At 45.3% G+C, this 23287-nt stretch overlaps 1 long non-coding RNA gene across 1 annotated transcript; it reads right to left on the bottom strand.

Moving 5' to 3' along the window:
* Positions 1-7806: 7806 nt before the first annotated feature.
* Positions 7807-21776, bottom strand: LOC116658315. The gene is made up of 2 exons (XR_004313653.1): positions 20982-21776; positions 7807-9700 (listed from the first exon to the last, which is right to left on the bottom strand). It is a non-coding gene; the product is annotated as an uncharacterized LOC116658315 (long non-coding RNA).
* Between the last annotated feature and the right edge of the window lie 1511 nt (positions 21777-23287).

Here is a 23287-nt window from a genome sequence, read left to right as displayed (position 1 = left end):
AATTAACGTCTTGGTTCTACAGATGATGTAATAGCTAAAGAAAAACGTAGAAACAACAGGGCCAAACTCTTCTGGGGACCCCAGAAATACTTGACGGAGGGAGCATCACTGGACAATTGCAGGAGGGGAGCATCAGCAAGGCAGGGTTCCACTGATCTTCAGGAGAGAAGCAATGGAGACTCCATCCCTGTGTGGAGACTTCCAACCTAGCATTGTGGAATGCAGTTGCTTCTATGGAATATTTAGAATATATGCTTATAACATGTTTACAATCATGCAGAGCTCTTGGCCCATGGGAACCCCTAAGAGGAAGGCTGTTTTATATTTGGAATAGGATGCAGATTTAAAGGAAAAAAGTCTACTTTGAGAGCTTTTAAAGCTTTTTCTTTGAGGTGTGTGTGTGTGTGTGTGTGCAGGGTTGAATTCAATAGAAGCAGGAAAAAAACAAAGCAAGTCATGCGCTATCAGCATGTTCCCAGCAATTTTTTTTTTGTGCCTAATTCTGATGTAATCCATCCTTTCTTTTACTTTATGGTTTGAGATTTTGTCTAAGAAGTGCTTTCCCACAGCTAAGGTTCAATTGACTTTAAAGCTTTACTTTAGCATTGAAATCTTTTTTCTATCTTTTTTCTTTCCTACCTCCAGCTAGGAATCCAGTTTTATTTCTTTCTATAAAATGAGTCAGTTTTCTCTACACCATCTTCTAAATACTCGATCTCTTTCTGTTTGACTTATGGTGCCATTTTTGTCACATGAAGTTTTTCTCTGTAGGTGGGTCTGTTTCTAAGCTCTCTAATCTGTTTTATTAGTTTATTTTTCTGTTTTGCATCAATACTACACTGAACTAACTTATGGTTGTGGGTCTCTGATAGATCTTAAAATTTTTTTTTATTGAAGTACGGTTGCAGTGTGTCAGTTTCTGGTGTACGGCACAGTGTCTCAGTCATGCGTAGACATATACATACTCATTTTCATATTCTTTTTCAGTAAAGGTTATTACAAGATATTGAATATAGTTCCCTGTGCTATACAGTAGAAACTTTTTTTAAAATCTATTTTTATATATAATGGCTAACATTTGCAGATCTCAGACTCCCAAATTTAGCCCTTCCCACCCCTTTTCCCCCCGGGGAACCATAAAATTCTTTACTATGTCTGGGAGTATATTTCTGTTTTATAGATGAGTTCATTAGTGCCCTCTTTTTTTCTTTTTTTAGATTCTACATATAAGTGATATCATATGGTATTTTTCTTTCTCTTTCTGGCTTACTTCACTTAGATCATGATCTCCATGTCCATCCATGTTGCTGCAGATGGCATTATTTTATTATTTTTTATGGCTGAATGGTATTCCATTGTATAAATATACCACATCTTCTTTATCCAGTCATTGAAGGACATTTAGGTTGTTTCCATGTCTTGGCTGTTGTGTATAGTGCTGCTACGATATCTTGTTCCCTATCTTAAAAGAAAGGCAGCAGAGTTTCCCCATGAAATATTCTTTGCTGTTTTTTGGTGTATGATTTTCACCAACTTGAAATATAACTTAGTTTATTAAGAGCTGTCTTTAAAGTTATAAATAGTTGATGAAATCTACCAAACACCCTTTCTATACCTATTGAAATAATCAGATGATTTTGCTTTTTTATTCTTATTAATGTGTGAATTATATAGGTAGATTTTTAAAGTGTTGAACTATTCTTACATTCCTTTGTGGGAAAAGTCTACCTGATCATCACATGTTATTACAGTTTGGCTACTCTCTGAACTTACTTAACTAATATTTTACTCAGAATTATCACATCCATGTTCATAAATGAAAATGATAGTAGAATTTTATTTGTGTTGTTCATAAATGGGTTTAGGGTCAAGATTATACCAGTATTATAAAATGAACTGGGTGGCATTTGCACTTTTTCTACCTTCTGGACAATTTTAAAAGTGAGAACTAACTCTCTTTTAGTAGTGTTCATCTGTAGAGGCTTCTGGGCTTTTGTGATCAGACCACCGTTAACATATTTGTTAATACCTTCTTGTTTCGTGATTGTATTTCTCGCAAATAACGTTTATAAGAGACAGTGTATTCATAAGAAGAATATATTCCTTGGAGATTTTTGTAATCATTTAGCATGTTGGGTAATGGTGAATTCATTGGCCTGTTTTCTTTTCTTGGCCATATTGAGGTACTTTTTCTTTTTGTACACTTAACACTATTCTTCTTTTTTTAATTTTTGGTAAAAACAATACTACAGAGTAGCCTTGTTCAATAAATCTTTGAAATAAATAATCTAGCTGGTCAGAACACACGTTCTGGTAGTACTGACGTATTAGTGTGAGGTGGAGGGTGAGATTTGCCTACTGGATTGCAGAGAAGCTTTAGCTCCAGTGGTGCCCTGGCTCTTTGAAGAAATTTCTTTCTGTCCAACAACCAATTACAGACGATATCTTAAGCAACAGCGTACAGATTGAAACATTATGTTATTCAGTTTGTTGAACTTTGTTGTATTTCCTTCTTTGCCTTGGCTGCCGGGGTGCTCCTGGTGCAGTTTAATGCCTGACTGCAGTGACCATCTCCTTCCAAATTCTGGCTTGCTTCTCTCATGCACATACTTCAGATCATATCCTGTCTTCAAGTGCTCTAGAACCTTTGAGACGACCTACATCTCAAGTCCCCGATCATATGATTTTGCAGCTTCACCGTCCCAGAATAAAGATGCTGACACCATCTCACGAGGTTGTTGGGAGGATTACATGAGACTGTGGACGAAATGAGAACCCCCAAAGCTGGGGAGAGGGGGTGGATGAAGGGCAGCCGCTGGGGTTCACTCACTTCTTAGGTGACTCACTTCCACACACAGCACAAATTCCTTTCTCAGTAAAAACGACTATGTCATGGGCCTTTGGAGTCACTTCGGAAGAGTCAAAACGGCAAATATTAAGGGTCTACTGTACGTGTTTGCTGGGGGAAGTGGGAGTGACATAAATGATAAGCAAACACTTCTTCCTGTTGAGAGCCGGAAAGTCAGGGATGTGCTGCAGAGGCCCCCGACCATTGCTCATCTCAGCTCTCCCCGCCAGGGCGTGCTTGGCTTTTCCCCGTCCAGTCTTACTTGCCCTCCTTCCCCCTCAAGCTGATGTAGAGGGTTCTCAATGTCCGCCTTTCCATGATTCTGCAAATCAGTTCCCCTAGAGATCTTTCTTAAATCCTTCTGCTTCATCAGAAAGCACTTCTGTGGATAAAATAAAAAGAGCCTACAGTGTTGCAGTTTGAGAATTGGAGTTTGAGAAGGAGCTATCTCCTCCTGCTCAGAAACTTCCCAGCATGCAATGGCTTATTTGCAAGAGACGTAATGTAGGAATACAGTATTTGCTTTCAATGTTTACAAAAAATTCCTTTCTTTTTCCTCCTCCTTTTCCTTCACTACCTTGCACCCCGCTTCAAATGCCCATGTCCCGGCATACACCAGTCCTTGCACACCTGTGGGTGGTGTTGAGTAAAGCACATTGGTGAGCTTCAGTGGGGAGTAACTGAAAGTACCATTTGCACTTGGAAAGACGGGGAACCGGAGGAATGTCTGGAACAGAAGCAACTTACTCTTTCAAGGATTCCTTTTGCCTTCCTTTCTCTGGACTGTGTCTCTACCCTATACCACTCTGTGTGTGTGTGTGTGTGTGTGTGTGTGTGTGGTGTCTGCCGTCACAGGCAGGGAGAAGTTTTCTCTGTTGTAGATGGTGTTTTATTTTGGCGCGAGCCCCTGGCCACCGTGGAACATTCCGGTTTGGTTGAGTCCAGCAGAACAGGGGTCACTCTGGCTAACATGCTTCACTTAGTGCCCTTGGTTTGGAGGTTGAAGGCCAGGAGAAGCCAGTCAGCACATGGTTGTTTTTCTAGGATGACAGTCACGCCGTTCCCTGAGGTGCCCACAGCTGCTGCCTCAGGAAGAGAACATGGAAGGCGGGGAGATGGAAGGGGAGACATGAGTTTTGCCAGATACGCTGAACAATGGAGTAACCAGGACATCACTGTGGGCTTCAGCCACTGGGTACAGTTTCTCAGACCAGTAGTTCTTCTCTGAAAAAAACTGAAGAAGAAAGGAAAAGTGTGCAAATTCCTTAGAGGCTATGATGAGTCAGACTGCAACTGCTCTCCAAGGGTTCCCAGTCACTGTGGGGATGTCCTGCTTCAGGGGGCTGTGGACCCCAACCCAAGCTTTTGGGTGTGTTGACTGAAGGAGTAGTTTAAAAAGCGATTGTGATGTGGCTCCTTGTATATTTCCATGACAACTGGAAAAGGAACTGTGAGCCACCAGCTCTTTTGTAAAACACAAGTTACCAGGTAACCTGCCTACATCACCTTCACTTCGTCCCTCTTCTCCAGGTGACCCCATGGGGTGGAGAGAAGTCTAGGACTGGAGGAAGATGGGCGATAAGGCTCAGGGTGTGGTTATACATGTCATTTGGTATTAAGGAAAATGAACATTTAATGGTTCATTTTAATGAGCCATGAAGTGGATGTAAAGGTCCATCACAAGGGTCAAAACAGCTGCGCCCAGATGGCCACAGTAAAATGTTAGGTTCTCAGGCCAGCAGAGGGAAAGGGAAGAAGGAAGGACGTTTTAAACAGCAATGTTTGAGATACACAAAGTTATTGCTCTCACTGCGATCATTTTTTTTTTCCTGGAATTGTGAGAAAAAAGGGATTACTTTGTGTCTTTGCTAACTGAAAGAAAAGCACATGGAGGAGTTTAAACGGGGCCCCTGAGTCAGGCTCTGGCCCCTCAGGAAGTTACACATGCTTCTGTATTTGTATGTCTGCTTCCATTAAGTGCATTTTTCATTTATAACACTACTCGTTTCTGTCAAGAGAGCAAGAATTACTGATGTTTGAGTTGAACATTTTGTTAAGTAGACGAGACCCATTTATTAATCTTCCGAAGAAAGAATTGAAAAAATTTAGGGGGTGGTGTCGATGAAAATGCAGTTCCTGTTGGTTTTCCCAGAGAAAATCTCAAGAGGAAATGGGTTTTCAGAGCAGCAGGGGGATTTATGTGGGGCTGATCAAAGAGCGTTTTCAGCAGCAAGATTCTGTTGAGGATGCACGTGAAACTTCTTTCCTAGGGTTGGAGGATGGTCTGAGCAGGTCCACAGTGGGTCTTGGAAAGAGTGGCTTCTGCAGTGACCCTTCCCACCCCAACTTCCTCTGCCTACAAGGACTCGGGCGGTCACTCCACAGGCTGGAGTCAGTGTCAGAATTCGAATTTGCTTTTCAAAGAGCCATCAGGCTTTTTCCTCGCAGTAATGGTCATATTTAGATGAACTAGCACACAGTGGATCCCCATGCATTTTCATGACCTATGTTCTCTCCTTAATATTTCTATTGTTTTGAATGTGGATACAACTGGGGAGTAAAAATTGGGGAGGGTGGGGCAGAGGACTACTCTGTTTCATTAAAAGCTTTAAAAATGTGAACTTTGCCCATGTGTAACTTTGAGAAAAACTAAAATATATATAACAATTTAAAAAACCTTTGCTGCTTACTTTTTGTTGTATGAGTAATACATATCCATTGGGCAAAATTTAGAAAATTCAGGGTGGGTATAGTTTAGTGGTAGAGTGTATGCTTAGTATGCACAAGGTCCTGGGTTCAAGTCCCAGTACCTCCACTAAAAAAAAAAAAGAAAAGAGAAAGAAAATTCAGAGATCCGCTCCCAAAATCCACCATCTAGAAATATTTACTATTGATCTTTGTTCCAGATTCTTCCATACTTTTTCTTGACATACACATAGATGTATTTTTTAAATGAAAATGGATCATGTTTATTTTGCTTTTGCCACTTAGAAATACAGCTTTAGAATAAACTCCTACATCAAAGGGGTCAAAGAGTGTGCATTCGATACTATGTGAATTAGGATCCTTTTCTTTCCAAGTGACATTATTTCAGTGTTGAGTGTCTCTGGTAAAAAGGGATACAGGATATAGGAACTGGGCCTTGGAAATAAGTAGGTCTGGGACTTAGATGCCTCCGGACTCTGTATCTCTTCTATCTTTGATATCTTTTTATGTAATTGGTTCATTCTTCTCTCTTACTGAACACTGGCTGGACATACTGGGGCTGGCTGTAGGGCTTCACATCTTTCTATTTTAGCGCTCTAAGGACGTGTATCCCTGGTTTTTATAGACCTCATGTCCGAATTCCCACAAAAGGGCATGCTTGGGTTGCTTAGATCCGATAGCAGTATGTGGTCAGGAAAGGTTCTCATAGAAGCCTGGTGAGGAGAGTGGAGGAGGGGTTGTAAAGAGAATGGCCAAGGAAGAGGGGCTGAGCTGTTAGCAGGGAGGGAGGACTCTCAGTGGAGTGAATGACTGCGTCCTCTATGGATATGCGTGGATAAACTCTGCTCTAGCGAAGGGACACCACGATCTGCTCCACGTGGCAGTGTATGAGCTGCCTGTTGGCCAAGGTCTTGCAAGCAATGGAAATTATCAAGAAGAAAATCTTTGATGAGCTCTGTCTAAGGGGATTTTCCTCTTTGTTCTGAACTCCTGCGCGACAGGTGGCCCCAGCACTCTTTACCATCAACTCCTCCTGGGGAGGAGCTTGCTGGGGGGGGGATGGGATCTGTGTTGAAGGTGACCCAGAGGTTCAGTTTTGACCACGGTGACGTGGTCATGGACTGCCTCTTCCTGGCACAGGATTGATGATTGTACAGAAACACATACAGAGGGACACGGCAGCAAGAGCAAAACCACATGCCCCACTGGGCGGCTTAACCTAGATTTTGCCCTGAAAGGGGGCTGTGGCAGGATGAGCGAAGGCAGTGCTTGGGCACCACGCCTGGCTCTTTGACTGAGCTCAATTCCTGACTAACACACGTTTGATCTTGTCGGACTTTTGCATAAAGAAAGCAAGACCCTTCGAACTTACCAGAAAACATATGTCTTCGTAAGGCTTCTGCCTTTCTTTTGAGTGTCTGATGGGAGCAGGGGTACTTTTGCTTCTCTTCTGGTTTTATGAAAATCAGATGGAAACTTGAATCGCAGTTGTATTCTCAAAGGCTGGGTACCAGGGGCCAGGATGGTACCCTGAGTTTGGATGCAACCCATGGCCTTCAAAGATGGGGTGGTCAAAGGCAAGGTGGGAAATTTAGCTGGTAATGTTTACCCCATGTTCTCTGACTCTTGTCGAAAGACCTAGGACCCGCTGAGGGCACAGAGTGGCTTCCAAAACCACCCAGGAGGTGGGAGTGGCTAGGTATCCTTCAAGTCAAGTCAAGCTGTATGTGGGCTGCCTTCTTCCTAGCATAGAGGAAGACATTATTTGGTCTTAGACAGACATCCTGTCCAGTTTCATCAGGTACTTGAGCCATAAAGTCCCAAATTTGAAAGGGGCCCTTTCTTTAGTCTCCTATTGTCTGCACCTGCCGTGGTCCATCTGACCTTTACCTATGTGACCTCTGCTCTCCCTGAAGGAAAAGGTCCCTCCTTGTTCGGTATACCCAGTCTTCAGCCGTGCCATATTTGCTCTCGTGCCATTTAACCCTCTGGTCTCCCAGGAGCTCTTCACTGGGCTTCAGGAGCCCTACTGTCTCTCCCCTCCCCCAACCCCCAACACCAGGCACACATCTAACTCTTGGGGAAGCCCCATCACACTGCAGACCTGGGGAGGCAGAGCGAGCTGGCCAACATCCCACCCGCTACTCCTGGTTTGCACCAGTGTGCTGTATTTAAGGAGGTACGCAGAAATAATCTAACCAGAGTTCACATGACCTCATACTTCATGTTTAGAATATAAGACAAAGAAGTGATCATTTATTAAATATATTTTTTATTGAACACCAGCTTAGTTTTAGGAACATTTCAGGCACACTGTCAAAAATAAAAACTCTTAAAAGTTGATGATGCACCCAGCACTAGTTTTATACCTTTACATGTGTTTTCATTTCATTCTCATGAAAACCCTATGAGGTGGGTACTATTATTAATATCCCCATCCTATAGATGAGGAAACCCAGGCCCAGAGAGGTCAAGCAATTTGCCCAGAGGGGCAGAGCTACTGAGGGGTGAGGGTTCTGGGATTTGAGCCCAGGTGGTCTGACTGCAGCGCCTATGTCTACACTCCACACCTTTGGAACACACACACTATGGCCTTCATGTACCTAGGAGGACATGTGGTTATGGAGTGGCCTCTTGACAGTGTTCATAAATGCCTTTGCAGGCAATATGTTTCTTAAAAGTGATAAGATCAGTCTCATGTATGAAGTATTCATTTTTTAGTGAAACTTACTATACACTGGTAACACATACAAGGATGAAGGTGTGCTACATGAGAGTAGAATTAATAGTTGGAATATAAAATTACCCTGTAATGAGGTTTTATTTATTTTTTGAGTTTTTCTATTTAAAAACATTTTTTTGGTCTTTCTCTTCCACACGAGTGCCTGTGGACACAACATTGTCTTTAAGTTGTTGTGTGTCCAACAGCAAACCAACACCACCATCTCTTGAGGGCTTCTACATAGCTCTTTAGAAACACGATCTCTTTAAGTCCTTAAATCAACTTTCAGTATTCTTGTCCCCATTTTACAGATGAGGAAACTAAGGTTTATACAGTGTTAACTGAGGCTCAGGAAGGATATATCAGAGCTAATAAATGAGAGAGGTGGGATTCAAGCCTGGGTCTCCCTGACCCCGAGGCACATGCAGATAAGCCCTGCGCCTCCCCGTGTGGAAACTTGGTGGTCTCGACGTCACCGGACCACATCTGTGTCAGAACACAGCATACACACACAGGCTTCCGGAGTTCAGACAACAAACGTAAGTGAGCACTAGCTAAGTCCTGGGCTCACTCCTAGGTACACTGTGAAAGACACAAATTTTGAAAGAGAAATTGGAAGGCAGGTGAGGATGTTCTCCCCTTAATAACAGGTAAATAATAAATCATTGAGAACTTTCTGACTCCTTTACATGTGTTCTCGTTCCATTCCACAGAAAACCATATGTGGCAGGGCCCAGGATTATTTTTAGCCCCATTCTGCAGATGGGAAACTGAGTCACATGTGTATTTCTTAGCAGATAGCTATCTTTGGGCTGACTGGGTCAGCAGAGCCTTATTGGTACCCAGCGGGCTGGGTAAAGGAATTACGTCTTGAACTAACCATGCTCTGATTTGCAATTCCATTGAACTCTGCCATAGTCACACATCTAATTTTCTTAGACTGGTAGCCCCTTGTGAGCAGGAGCCCTGTCTTCTGGGGCTCATGCTTTTCTTCTGGGGGGCTCTGGGCTGAAACCCTTTCCATCCTAAAATCTTTACTCTGTATCAAGAGCACGTGCTTGGGTCTAGTCGTGGGTTTGCAGACACAGAGCTCTGGGTGTTGGGTGTGGAAATCTGGCTCCCGTTTGAACCCAAGGCTCCTTTTTCTCACTTCCTGCGAGCATGAGGGTGTGATAACAAAATCAGAGTCATCTTCTTAAGAGAAAGATTAGTAGGTAATTTCAGCCACAGGTGAATCTCTTCTGTTTCTCCAAAAACTGGGCTTTGCCAGCCCTGCTGGAGCTGGTTGAAGGGGACCAAACCTCTCAGGAAGACGGACTTGGTTCCGTTTGACCAGCCAGAGCAGGGGGCAGCTCCCGCGGGAGGTGACTGCGGCCTCCAGGGTGAGGACTCCTTGGTACCTCCCGAGCATCGCTGGTCCAAGCCTGTGACACAGAGAGAGTTGGCATGAGAGAGTCGGTTGAATCAGATCCCGGGAGCTTGCCTAGCCCAGAGCGTCCGGTCACAGGTTATCTAAGAACCACACGTAATTTGTATCTTGCGTGTGTGACTTTATTTTCTTTCTTAGATCCTTATTCTTTTTTTCTAACATGAACATTGTGGAAAACTAACATGAGATAGAATTATAGAATATGGGAAATGAAAGTATCCCACGATTCTCCCGCCTCCCATCTTCCAAAATAAATGTAACATTTTGGTGTATGTTTTTGGAATACCTTACATCTTGATTTTTCAAAAAAATTCAATTTTGCAATTTCTTATCCAAACATGGAATATTTATGAAAGAATAAATGTAACACATCTGTAAGTTATGACCCATAATGATGAAACCGATATGCACAACCAGCCATCTACCTTAGAATAAGAGTTGGTTAAACCAGTACTGTCGAAGCTTCCTGAATGCTTTCCCCAAAGTAGCTCTTTGGTTTCTCCTCAGAGGTAACTATTACTCTGAACTCTTCTTTTTTCTTATAATTTAAATGTTCTTCTTTATAGTTTTTACCATTTATGCATATATTCCTAGGTAATTTATTGCTTCTTTTTCAGTATAAATGGTATCATGCCATAGGTGGTCTTCTGTAACTTGGTATTTTCACTGAAAATGATAGTTGTAAGGTTTATCCACATCTGATGGCAGCTGTAGTTTATTAATTCTCACTATTTTATAGCTTTTTACTATGTGAGTTTATGTACAGTTTATTTGGTCATTCTTGAGTTGATAGGCATTGAGGTTGTTTGGTTTTGACAGATGGCCAGACTTGACTGGATGGTTGCTCAAGGGAGGAGGGGAAATCTTTGAATCTTGTAGATTTGAAAGGAGGAGTCTGGATTCCAGTGGGTAAGGACTTGTAGGTTGACCTTTCAAAGGAAAAGCAACGTTTACCAGTCCCAAACATCTGCGGTTGGGCCCAGAGATCTGTGTTAAAACTTGCCCTTCGGGGGCTTCTGATGCAGCTAAAGTTTGAGAACCAGTGGATGAGCAGAGGTACCCACTGGTTCCTCTGCATTTCTGGGAAAGTGAGGAGCTGATTAAGGAGACACTCCCCAGGAAGGTGGACTCGCTATGTTCATCATGTGTTTGAGCGGGTGGGGGAAGACGTAGGAAGAAAGGATATTCTGTTTTTTTTTCAAATTTTTACTTATTTCATAAAACTTACTTCATTTTGTTGTTTTTTAATGGAGGTACTGGGGATCGAGCCCAGGACCTCGTGTATGCTAAGCACGCACTCTACCACTGAGCTATACCTCCCTCTGCCCTGCAAAGGACATTTTGGATGATGCCAGGAAATGGTCCTTGGGTTGGGCTTTGCCTGCCCTTTTATTTCCTCTCCCTGATGAAGAGAAGTGCAACGGGGCGGGAAGCCTGTGGCCTTGGAGTCACACTTACCTGGGTTCAGACCCCACTGATGCTTCCTGGCTCTCTTGCTTTTAGGAGGTTAAACCTCAGTTTCTGCATCTGTACTATAGTGGAGCACACCTGCCTCGCTTACCTGTTGTAAGGGTCAGGAAAACAAGGGAAAGGCACCCAGCACTAAGTCCCTGGTGGGCACGAGGGACACTTTCAGGGGCCGTGGGAAAGTCCTACGGACAATTCCCATTGCTTCTGAGGCCAAAAGTTTCACTCGCTACTCCAGCCTGTCCTCCACGTCTCCCTTCCCTCAGCTGTGAGTCTTTTCATTTCGTCTCTGAAGTTTGTTGAAAGCACTGATCGGGAAAAGTGGTTTCCCCAGCCAAGTGGACCTCTGTCAGGTAGACCGCAGCTTGGGAGCACTGCCTGGAAAAATTAGACACCCCAGAAAGCAAAGTGCCGAACAAGACACCAAGAAGCGGCAGCGAGGTGCTGTGGCTGGGTTCTAGAACAGTTTTTGCAGAGCGATCTTGAAACATCTTTCTTGCTCAAGGTCCCCTCCTCCTTGCCAGCATCCCAGGGCTCTGCCCTAAGTATCTCACCTTCACTCTCTGCCTCCTCACTGTGACACAGGTGTCTTGCGGCTGCGGCTCATGACTCACCAGCTCTTCCTCCAGCTACCCTTGTCCTAGCCCGACCATCCTCCTGCTCCTCCTGGGGAGCAAGGGAGCAGGCAGTGGTGGGGGGCAGGGGAGGTCAGCCAGGTGGCCTGACATCAGGGTGGAAAAATCACGTGTGTGTCCAGCTCATCAGTCAAGCCTCTGGCAGTGCAATTTCTTCAACTCAGGACTCCGGACCTCATCATCTCTCTCCTCTTCTTTACTCACATCCTGCCCACCCACACAACAGACCCTCGATTTCTGGGCAGATGACATGAAATCAGTATCAGGGAAGGAAAAGGAAAACTGTCTTTGGAGCAGACGTAATTTAGAAAAGGGAAGGGTTTCTGCCCATTTTACAGACTTGAAGACTAACCAACGTTTGTAAAAGAAGGGCAGGAACTTTCTTTGGAAGACAGTTTACCATAATAATGCCCACATGGGAGACCTTATTCATTCAAGGCACCTCGATCTAAAGCAAGGGATTCTCAGCCTCGGTTTATTGACATTCCAGTGGGTCTCTGTGGTGGGGGCTGTCCTGTGCATTGCAGGGTGTTTGGCAGCATCTCTGGTCTGTGCCCACTAGATACCAGTCAGACCCCCCGGATGTGACAACCAGGGATGTCCCCAGACATTGCCAAATGTGCCCCGAGGGGCAAAATCACCTCCAGTCGAGACTTGCTGATCTAAAGCTGTTTCTGTATTCCAACCTGTAGCTGCCCCATCTTTAGTCATTCCCCCATGTTCTTCTAGACTCCCCTAACTCTCAAGGAATTCAGTTTGGCTTCCCCTGAAGGCCGTTAGGCACCAGTCTGAGGTCTGAAAGAGGCAGGTGGGGGGGGGTCGTTGTGTTGCTGCAGCCCGGGGAAGGGTTTGGCTCGTGATGCTGTGGGTGCTGTTGAGCCTTCACCTCTGGCCAGTCGGCCTGCATCTGCCGCCTGCTGTGCAAACGTGGCCGACCCTCCCTTCATCCTTCCCCTTCCTCCTCATGCCTCGTCCTGGCTTTGCTGCTTCTCGGTTCCATTTTACAGCTCCCTCCTGTGCATCTCAACACACATCCATCAAATCCCGCCTGTGTCTGTGGTTCTGCTTGAGAACTCGTAGTATAAACGTAATGCAGCCCCAGCTCTCATGGCACATGCACTCCCTTCACAAGAAGGAACTGGAGCTGTGGATGCACCAAGACCTCCTGGGGCTGGGCTTCAGTGAGAGATGGAGACCCTTCTCAGAGCCGGGGGAGCTGATGGCCAGAGCCTTGGGGGACCACAGTCTCCCCTCATGCTCTGGGCTTCCCCCCATTTGTCCATTTCCTTCCTGGTGTGGGTTCAGGCCCTTTAGAGTCAAGGCTGGGAACCAGGGGTTAAAGGAAGAGGGTAGAAGGGAACTTAACCCACTGGATGAATGAATAACTATTTCAGCGCCTCAAGCCTTTTCTGCAAACAGCCTCATCCCGTGATGCTTTGCCACAGGGTTGTGATGTGAAGAGAAAAAGACAGCAGAGTAGGGTCAGAGGACTGGCTGTGTGACCCGAGGCTGGAGTCCCCTGAGCCTCACAGCACCTTCCCATCTGCAGCAAAAGCACTTTTAGATGCATGACCTGCCCTAGGCATGGATAATTATGAAAGAAAGTGATGCAGGCGGATAGGAAGGCATTGCAGTTCAGTTTGTTTGGTAGAAACATCTCATTTCAGGAGCAATATGAATGGAGGGAGGAGCTTGGAGGGCGAAGGCTGACCCTGTGACAAACCTTTGGGTGACATGGCCTCTCTGGACCTGAGGAGGGAGGTCTGGGAGGCTGGCCACCGGGAGGACTCCAGGATGATGATCAGTGTGCCTGACTCGGGATGAGGATGAAACATCGAGGGAAACCTGGGCGTGTGGGGGGCCCTGGACGGGATTCGGAGGCCCTCCCTTCCTCTGTGAGGGATGCCTGCTGGCACAAGGCCGGGGTGAGGCAGAAGGGACAGGTACTCTGGGTGGGACCTGGGGCGGCGGAGAGGCGCTCGCCGAAACCACACACTTCCTTACATTCCATAGCAAAGTAATCCGTATGGGGATATAAAGAAGTATGTGGCCTCGGGAAGCAGTCTTGGCCCCAGCCTGGTTTCTTTCATCGTCCAGATGCAGCCCTGCCTCTCAGCTGTGGGCCCCTCCCTCTCTCCTCCTCCTCCAGGTGGGAAAGCCTGGAGAGCGCGGTCCCCAGTACCCCCTTACATCCGTCCCATCATTCCCCCCAAACTATCTCGGAACACACCTGTTGTGAGGCATGGCGGTACTTTGGGGGACCCCAATCCTTCTACTGTTCAGAAATAAACGGCATGCAAGCTCCCCTGGCTTATTTTGGTGCCGTTAATAATCGATTGGACCTTTTATTATTACTATTAATTACTCTGCCTTGGCTTTGGTGTACCATAAGATTCTTTTTTAGTGTTTGGAATCCCATGAAGGATATTTAAAAATTAAAAAACAAAGCAAAACAGAGAGAGAATCCTACTAAGAAATATCGCGCACGTGCGCAGAGAATGACCTGGTTTAGAAACACGCCCTCAGGCGCACGTTGCCGGGTGGCAGCTGCGGGCGCAGCCTTCCAAGCGCCATTGTTCATTGTGGGAAGGATCTTTTTGTTCGTCTCTGCTCCCCGTGGCCCATCACCTGCCCTGCGATCTGTGAGGCCCGAGCCGCGGAAGAGTGAGGGACGCTGGCAGCTGCGGAGCCACCCGGGGTCCGGACGGGCCACCCGGGTTGGAGGGAAATGGGGTTCTCAGCTTCGGAGGACCTGATAACTCTGCCAGGAAACGGGGAGGATGCTACTGGAGGAACTGCACCCCCAAGGAAGGTCTGAGACTCACAGCACTGACCAGGGCAGTTAATGAAATCTAATCATAAAAGTAATAAGAATAAGAACAGATTTTTTTCTCTAATCATAAAAGTAATAAAAATAAGAACAGATATTTTTTTTTCTCAAATGTGTTCTCTGTGACGGATGATTTTCGGTTCTTTGACAAACTCCTTGAATCCTCACTACTCTAGCCGTAGCCGTGATTTTTCTCTGGTTTTACAGAGGTGGGTGGTAGAAACGAATTGGTGTACATATATGTAAATAGTAATCCTTTAAAAAACGTATCAGGCTGGAGGGGCAGACTTGCATCAATCCATAGAGAGAGGATTGGAAGGTAGGAGGTCAGAGGGAAGCAAGGGAGGAAAATGTCCATGGGTTTTACACTCTGTGAACATTTATTCCTCTGCAGCTGTGCACTTGGGGTGCTGCTGATGGTGGTAGCTTGGAAACCATACCTTTTCTCAGGAAAATAGGAAAATGTCCTAGGTGTCCTAGGCCCCCCAGTCAAAGTCTTTCTGGCTGATCTCAGGAATCATCCAATAGCTCATTGAATTTAATCCAGTGGCAGTGGATAAGCTTCTGCTGTGAAAACAGTTCTCCCCCAGAGTCAAGTGCAAGCTTCACACGAGGGAGAGTGTGGGGTTGCTCTTCCTCCCCCAAGAACTGGGGCTCATGGGGAGGGGAGTCAGGGGGGCAAGGAGAAGATAGATGTAGCTGTACCTTTGAGAAGATTAAAATGTCTCATCTCTTCTGGTGAACCAGGGCACAGAGAGCTGAGTAAAGGTTCATTTTAACTGCTCAATTCTGCAGATCAAGATCTCTAAGAGCGTGGCATGTGCGTTTCAGGAGTGAGGGTTTCATAGACAAGAGAGACCGAGTTTTTTGGTCCCGAGAACTAGAAAGAACCAATTTTTAAGAAACCTGCCAGTCATAAGCTGGCATTTGGATGTAAATTATTTGGTCTTTTTGTCAAGCCCAACTTATATGGTCAAAAGATTATGTAAAAGTTCACTTCAAAATATTCAGGAAAAAAAACAACAATGTACTTAAATAATCAATTACTGGATCGCTTTTGAGTCTCATCCTACTTTCGCACATCATCTAAGATGCCAGGAAAGAAATTCATAGGACAGATAAGGAAATGAAGTGAAGGGTAGGTTGGAAAAGCAAAACGAAACAAACAACCACCACAAAAATCAAAAGGTTTCAGAACAAGTGTAAATAGGAGGAAAATAGTCTAGGATGGAGAATATAAAGACATGTTTCTCTGAGTTTTGCATAGGGCAGAGGACATTGGTATAGCAGCTGGGTGTAGGTCCCCCCCCCCCCGATTATTTATTTATTTTCTTATCTGCCCAATCTTCTAACTTTGGCTGGTAGTGTTAGTATGGAGAATGGGAGGGATGGTGTGTTACCTGGCCACTGGTGTGCTCTGTGGTGTTGGTGACATCACCACCTCCCTCTCCCTCATTCCTGCAGTGGTTGTGTAACCCCATCTGCCCACCACAGGGAGGGTTGAAGATTAATGAGAGAACACATGTGAGGGTCTTGAGTTTCTTAGAAGAACAGGCTGATGGCCATATAAAATGTCACTCAACATGTTATTGAAAACAAGATTTATTTTCCCCGTCTTCTGCCCAGTAGTCAGAACAGTGGACCAAAAGCCCTTACCTTTCCCTTGTTCTTGAGAAGTAAGTTCCATTTAAAAGTATTTAGAACTTAAGTAACAGTCAAGATAGCATCAACAGCATCAACCACAATTATAGTTCTTTCCTATTTCTTTCACCAAGCAGGGCAGTATTTGAACATCAGTGACTCAGACATGACCTTACAGAGAAGGGAGGATGGTGATTTCCCATTAACGGTCCTCAGAAAGGCTCTTGGGTTTGGGAAGAATCAAGGATGGGTTAAGCTAGGGAGAAGTCTGAATTATAGGCAATATAATCTTGAAGATGATTGGTGGCAGAGGGTTATAGGGAGGAAGAGCATGGCTTGGGCATCTGTGCGTTCTGGCTCTGTGATCCTGAGCAAGTTACTTAGCCTCTCTGAGTCTCAGTTTCCTCATCTGTAAAGTAACTATAATAATACTTCACTATAATTCAACGGGGGGCTTCAATGAGATAGATTTATGTAAAGTGCCATGAATATAGTATTAGAAGTCTAGTAAATGGTCTCTAATGCTCTTGCTACTCTTATTTAATATATACTTAATATTAATTAATATTAATAGGCAACTGAAACTACCCACTGCATGGAGGTCCTTATATTTGACCCACGTTAAAAAGCTTCATTCACATAACAGTCATGCAAGGAGTGGTTCTAAGATACTTAGGAAAACTTAACTATGACCAAAACTATTTCTTTTTAAAAAAGATTTTATTTATTTATTATTGTATTAATAAATACTTAATTTTTTTTTTTTTTGGTGGGGAGGATAGATAATTAGGTTTATTTACTTTTAGAGGAGGTACTAGGGATTGAACCCAGGACCTCATCCTGCTAAGCATGTGCTCTACCACTTGAACTATACCCTTCCCCCCATCAAAACTATTTCTTTCACAATTTTTGTTCCCTCTTTAAAAAAAAAAATAACAATTTTTAATATTTTCATATGTTTGAAAAAGATTTGTTAAAAGGGAAGAGATTCATCAGTATCATTTTCTGACGAGAATCCTTAGAGGTTCTGAATACCCAGGGGTCCAGTCTCATTTTCAGGACCTTTATGAAAAAATATATTTGATAAGATGCTCTGACTGTCCCCTTATTGACCACAAGGCCTTGCCCTCTGATGACAGAGCTGGCCTTAGTCAATCGGCCCTTTGCTGGATGAGGAAAGGAAGGCAGGACTCTGTGGGAAAACCGCCTGTATCTCACCCTCTGAATTTCAAATATAGGCTTGTTAGCCCTCCCTATCCCTTCTCTGCCCCCTGGTCAGGGCCGATAATAGTTTCTTAAAAAGCAATCAAAATTGCACGCTTTCCTGGGGATTCGGGCCCTTCTAGTGTCTGCAGGAGGAGCGGTGCGCACAGACGCATCCTTCTGGACGCTGAGCACTTGTGACCTTCTGTGCTGGCGTCAGTGGCTGCTGGTGTTCTTGGTGGCTGTCCATGAAACAGAAGCTGTTCTGGAGCTCACTGAGGCACAAGCCAGATTATCTGGGGCTTACCATCACCTGGCTGAGGAGGCAGGCAATAAAGCAGCGGCCCCTCCTTTTAAGGCAAGCCTGGGTTCTATGTTGGGATAGAACCTTATTTTTCCTAAGGCTCCGCCAGACGTCTTGCTATTTTTAGAGGACCGGTCAGTTCTGAGTGTTGATTCAATCATGGGCATCAGTCCCATTTCAACTTCCCAGAGGCAGCCAAGAGCAAGGCCAGCTCCCAAAGCCCACCCTGTCTCCCTGCGGGCACCTTGCCACCTCTCTCGGAAGAGGTGAGTTTGGGTGGCATTTTACCATCACTGTTGTCCTTGCTCTGCTTCTCATCAGAGCTGGAGAGCTGAGCCGGGACTTTGGGGGAGGATGGGGCAAGGGGACGAGAGGGAGCCAACATTATACTAAGCCATTTACTTATTTATGCTTCCAGCAGGTTAGATAATTTGGAGGCACAGAGTGGTTAAGAAACTTGCCCAGATCACACAGCTGATAAATGGCTGCCCTAGGACTGGAAGTACCTCTCTAACCCAAAGTGCACATTCATTCTAATACGCCGTGGTTCCCAACCTCGCCTGATCCTAGTGCCACCGAGGCTCTTGTTAAAGCTTCTGTTCCCTGTAGTCCACCTCAGAGCCACAGAATCAGAACCTGCACGGGAACGACCGGGTAGCCACATTTTTAACGAGCACTCCTAGGTGATTTCTATGCTCAGCAAATTTGGGAAAGAACAGATCTAGGAGAGTTGTTTTCAAACTTGAGTGAATGTTAAAATCACTTAAGAGCTTGTTAAAATGCAGATTCTTCTGACGTACTCTCAAAGATGCTGAAAGAAGCCATGTGGGCCAGGGTTCAGGAATCTGCATTTGTTTTTGCAACCAGTCCCAATTTATTCTGTTGCTGGTGGGCAGAGGGCTTTGAAAAACACTGACCTAATAATAAACAAGACAGAGAGACGTGGATGCTAAAATGATGAAATCATTAATACTGGAAAGAACTCACTTTACAGCAGGCCGAGGAAAATGATTTAATTTGGATTAAAGGAAGAATTTCTGCAAACGTGATGACAAATGATTAGACCAGAAATGGGCGACCCCTTTCCACAACGTGAGCAGTTCACGTATTAGTAACAGAAAGGAGAGAAGGCACTGTTGTCCACGCCTGACCAGTGATATCGTCTCTTTTCCATGTTCCCTGTTCTCAGCTTCTGCTTCGAATGTTCTTTTCCCTTTGCCCATCTTCACTAGTTAAAATTTCTCTCTTTAAGGCTCAGTTCAAAAGACATTTTCCCCACAAAGTTTTCTCCCAACTGCCCCTCTTCCTCCTTTGTTCCTATTGTTTGTACCTGTCCTTAGGCACACCTCACATCTTAACTTGCTGTTGGACTCCTTGTGTACCTGTAACGCACACGTTTCCTTTCAAAGAGGGCTGGGACCTGACTGCGCCGTTTTTGACTTACTGCATGCAGGAGCTGTTCTCAGCACCATAATAAGTCACTTCTACTAAATATTCCCCATTTTGCAGATGAGGGACGTAAGGCGCTAACTGAGAAGTGGCTGTTTGTGGAAGGGTCTCTTTTAGAAGCGATGGCCCTGCTGGTGACCAGAGTCACAGCTGTAAGGAGATCTGAGCTCTGTGTGTTACAGGAAACAGCATTTAAAAATAATCCGAACCTTCTTAATTTGGTGTCTCAGAGTCACCTGGAAGGCTGGCTCAAACCCAGAGTGCCGGACCCACCCCCAGAGTGTCTGATTCAGTAGGTCTGGGGTGGGATCCAAGACTTGGCGTTTCTAACAGGCTCCCAGGTGATTCTGATGTCGCTGGTCTGGGAACCACACTGTGAGAACCACTGCTCTAGTTCAAGGTTTCTGATGCTGAACAATTCAAGGGTGAGGAATCGGCCCTTACATCCGCTCAGGATGTGAAAGCCCTAAAATTCCTAAAAATGAGGTGGCGAGAAAGAAGGAAAGCCACACAGAAGCCAGGAAGCTGTGAGCCCTGTTCAAGGTTGTGGTGATAGGAGCTTTTATCAGTAAGGGTGAGGACAGACAGACAGACAACTCTCCAAAGCGGGGAGCCCTGTCCGTGAAGTTACTAAAAGTTAGTAAGAGTTTTCAGCGTGAGGGGTTGCACACAGCTAGGGAAGCATCCCTTTGGCTCCTGACTCTTACCAGTAAAGCTTAAATGGGGTTTGGTGACAAACGGGCATGGGATGAGGTAAACGTTTTTCTTGACAAGAGAGCTCAGCAGCGGGTCCACTGACTCACTCACCTTCCTATCATGTTTGCAGAGGGATCATAATGAAAATACAATATAACAATAATACAGGATTGTGATAAAGCTTTGTAACTCCAAAATCTCTTACTACTTTTTTTTTTTTTTAAAAAATATACCTATTAAATTGAGTGAGAATTAAGAGTTGCTTAAGATCCTGGGAACACATTAGAGAATCTGGTTCTTGTCCTAGTTTTCCAAAGAAATACATTGCTCAGGGACTTAGTTTCTTAGTTTTTTAAAAAGATGTGACACTTCACATTGTCCTAGTGGGGACGTCTGTGGGGTCATCGGAAGAAGCTACTCCCATTTCAGTGATTGTGTATTTGAGATAGACGATGTATTAGAAATAAATTCCTTTGAGGTGCTTGGGAGAAAATTTCAACATGTATTCAAAATATTCAAGGCACTGACAGGGCAAGCCGCGAGTTCAAGGTCATGTGCTGGTCCAAATCTCATCCATCACTCCCCAAACCTGAGCCCTTCTGTAGGTCATGGACCAGCCCCTAGGCGACTATGAAATCTGTACCTGCTTTGAGATGTCCTTCCCATCCCTCTGTCTTCCAGACCAACCCTCCTGCCCCTCTGCCTTTGCTCCCAGCCCCCGCACAAGGAATCCAGTTCTTGGTCACAACCAGCCGACAAGTCATTCCCACACCCCAGTCATGCGGGCTGGGCGATTCCTCTCGCCCACTTGCCCTCACCTAACTCTGCCTGATGGATCTGGGTTCCAGCGGTGCATCCCCGCCTGTTTGGGGATGCTGAATGTGGAGCTTCACCTGCTCCTGTAGGCGCGGTGCTGGCTTCAGATGACAGAAGCAGATTGCCCGCAGGGCTTCCCCAACATGCACAAAGAAAGACAGACAGATGGCAAGGCAGGAATGGCCAGAGGACAATGAGAGGAGAAAGCCCCTCGTGGGAGCAGCTGGGTACATACCTGGGGAGGAGTTGCAGGACCGGTCCCTCCTCCTCCGTGTGCATTCTTCCCTGGCGGGTTTCAGCCCCATTGAGGTGTTTGGAGCGTGGATTTTTTTTTCCCAGAGCTAGCAGTGTTGGCTTGCATTTCTATGCCTTCCTGTCAGAATTCTCTCAAGGAAACAGCAGCTGGTGAGCTCAGAAATGTCAGTCAGAATCTTGGCCTAGTTTGGGGCCTTGAAGATTCTTATGGAAAGTTAAAAAGGTTTCTGGGCCAGTGTCTCCTCTGGGTTTTCCCTCTCCCGGTTCTCACCTTTTCCATCTTCTATTTTTCTTTTTTTTCATTTTTACCTCAGTAGCTAGCTGCTTAAATTGCCTGCCTGTGTCTTTCTGATGGTCCACCCTTGGGTACGGCTCTGTCTCCTCTCCCTGCTCAGCCTAACAGCCTGGTGATTTTCTGAGCCTTTAGCTAGCCCTGGTGCACAAATTACTTATTTTGCCTCCTTGCCCGTTCCCTTTTCCTGTTTCCTCCCTGTCTTTTCACTCCTGTCCTTTTAATCGCCATCCTTGTGGTCACACAGAGAGATCGCCTTTGTCTCTTGCTGAAGGGCGTCCCCATCCCGATGGTCGGTCATTGCTCTCTCTCTCTGTGTCCGGTCCATTCCTTGGTTCATCCCTTTAGTTCTGTCCCCCTTTCTAGCTTTACCTCTCCTTGGATCCTGCCCAGATGTGACCTCGCTTCAGACCTCCGCTCCTGGGCCGCCCCCTCCTCTCCTCCCACTCCTGGCCTCCGCCTTCCCGGTCTCTGCTCTGGGAAGGCAAGCCTCCTCCTTTTGTACCCTCCGCCCTCCGCCCACCCCCAGCACGCTCTCCCACCTGTCTGTGTCTTTTAAGGGCCTTGGTCATGTCCATGCCTTCTGTCCACCTCAATCACCGCACTGACGGGCCTCCGAGAGCTGTTAAATGACACCTCTTCAGCTGTCCCCTCGCAAGGAGAAATGCCCTTGGCTAAATCCTCTCTCAGATAGGCAAATCTACTTCCATGCTTCTGTCTGTGGAATCCACTGAAGTGAGGCCTGTATTATTTTAAAGAGTAAGAACATTTTTTTCCCCCAAGCGACTTGATCCTCATCTTTTGACACTGGGCCTCTTTTAGGTTACGTCCATATATACCACCTCAGATGCAGTCTTTTTAGCTTGTCTGTAACTTATTTTGGCCATTTTTCAAATAGAAGGGCGGTAGCAGTGGGATTATGGAACATGTGGCCAGCTGGGGACTCGACTGGATGCTCAGGCATGTCCATTTAGTCTGTGTGCCTGCCAAACCGCAGCCTAATGTGGTCGGCACTGGAAATACAAGGAAGTTTCCATATTCCCTGACTTGAGAGCATTAAACAGGTTCTTTTGGGGATAAAACCTGTATCTGGAAAAATATACCAAAAAAAAAAAAAAAAGAATATGATAATTGCAAACTGATAGTACGGAAAATAAGAGCTCTTGGTATTCAGAAACGGGGATGGATGAGTGGTGGACCAGGTTGTGAAAGCTTCATGAAGGATGTTGGGTTTCACCTGGGTCCTGAAGTTAGTCGGGAGGGGCTTACATACCTGGGAGGTGAGGGAAGGGCCTTGCCAGATGGGTGAACACTTGAGCAAGGCATGGGAGCAGGAATGTATGTTCAGGAAATCCTAATTAACCTGTGGCCAGATCCCGTGCTTTGTAAGGGGTCAGCCTGGGAAAGGCGTTGGACATAAGGCAGATGTTTTGAGAAAACAGTCTCCTAGTAGGTGATCTCAGTTTTTTAAAAAGAGTTCCTTTAGACCACACATTTATAAGTGACTTAATTGTGTGTGTGTGTGTTTTTGGGGTGGTAATTAGGTTTCTTTATTTTATTTCTTTATTTTTATTTTTTAACAGAGGTACTGGGGATTGAACCCAGGACCTCATGCCCGCTAAGCACACACTCTCCCACTGAGCTATACCCACCCCCCAGTAGGTAACTTAATTTAAAAAATAAAAAAGAATACACGCTATAGTTTACATGATGTTTACAACCTAAATGGATGTAGAGTCTTTGAGAATTATCAGCTGGAAAACTACGGTCTGAAATCTGTTGCTATTGAATATATTAAACTAGTAACAATATTAAAATATTAAAGTTCTGTTTTTTCTTTAATTCTGGTGTTTGGTATTGAAGGTCTGCTGTTATAAATGTAGAAAACTGCTCATCCTACTCACCCCAGACTGTCCCCAGTTCTGTCTCTTCTGTGGGCCTGACCCACACTCCGCTTAACCCCAACCTTTCCCCTTGCTGAAGGCTCCGATCCC

This window comes from Camelus ferus, chromosome 20 (assembly GCF_009834535.1).
Source record: "Camelus ferus isolate YT-003-E chromosome 20, BCGSAC_Cfer_1.0, whole genome shotgun sequence".
In the NCBI taxonomy this organism is placed as follows: domain Eukaryota; kingdom Metazoa; phylum Chordata; class Mammalia; order Artiodactyla; family Camelidae; genus Camelus; species Camelus ferus.
The sequence above is the reverse complement of the archived record's forward strand: the minus strand, read 5'-3'. Positions and strand labels throughout refer to the sequence as shown.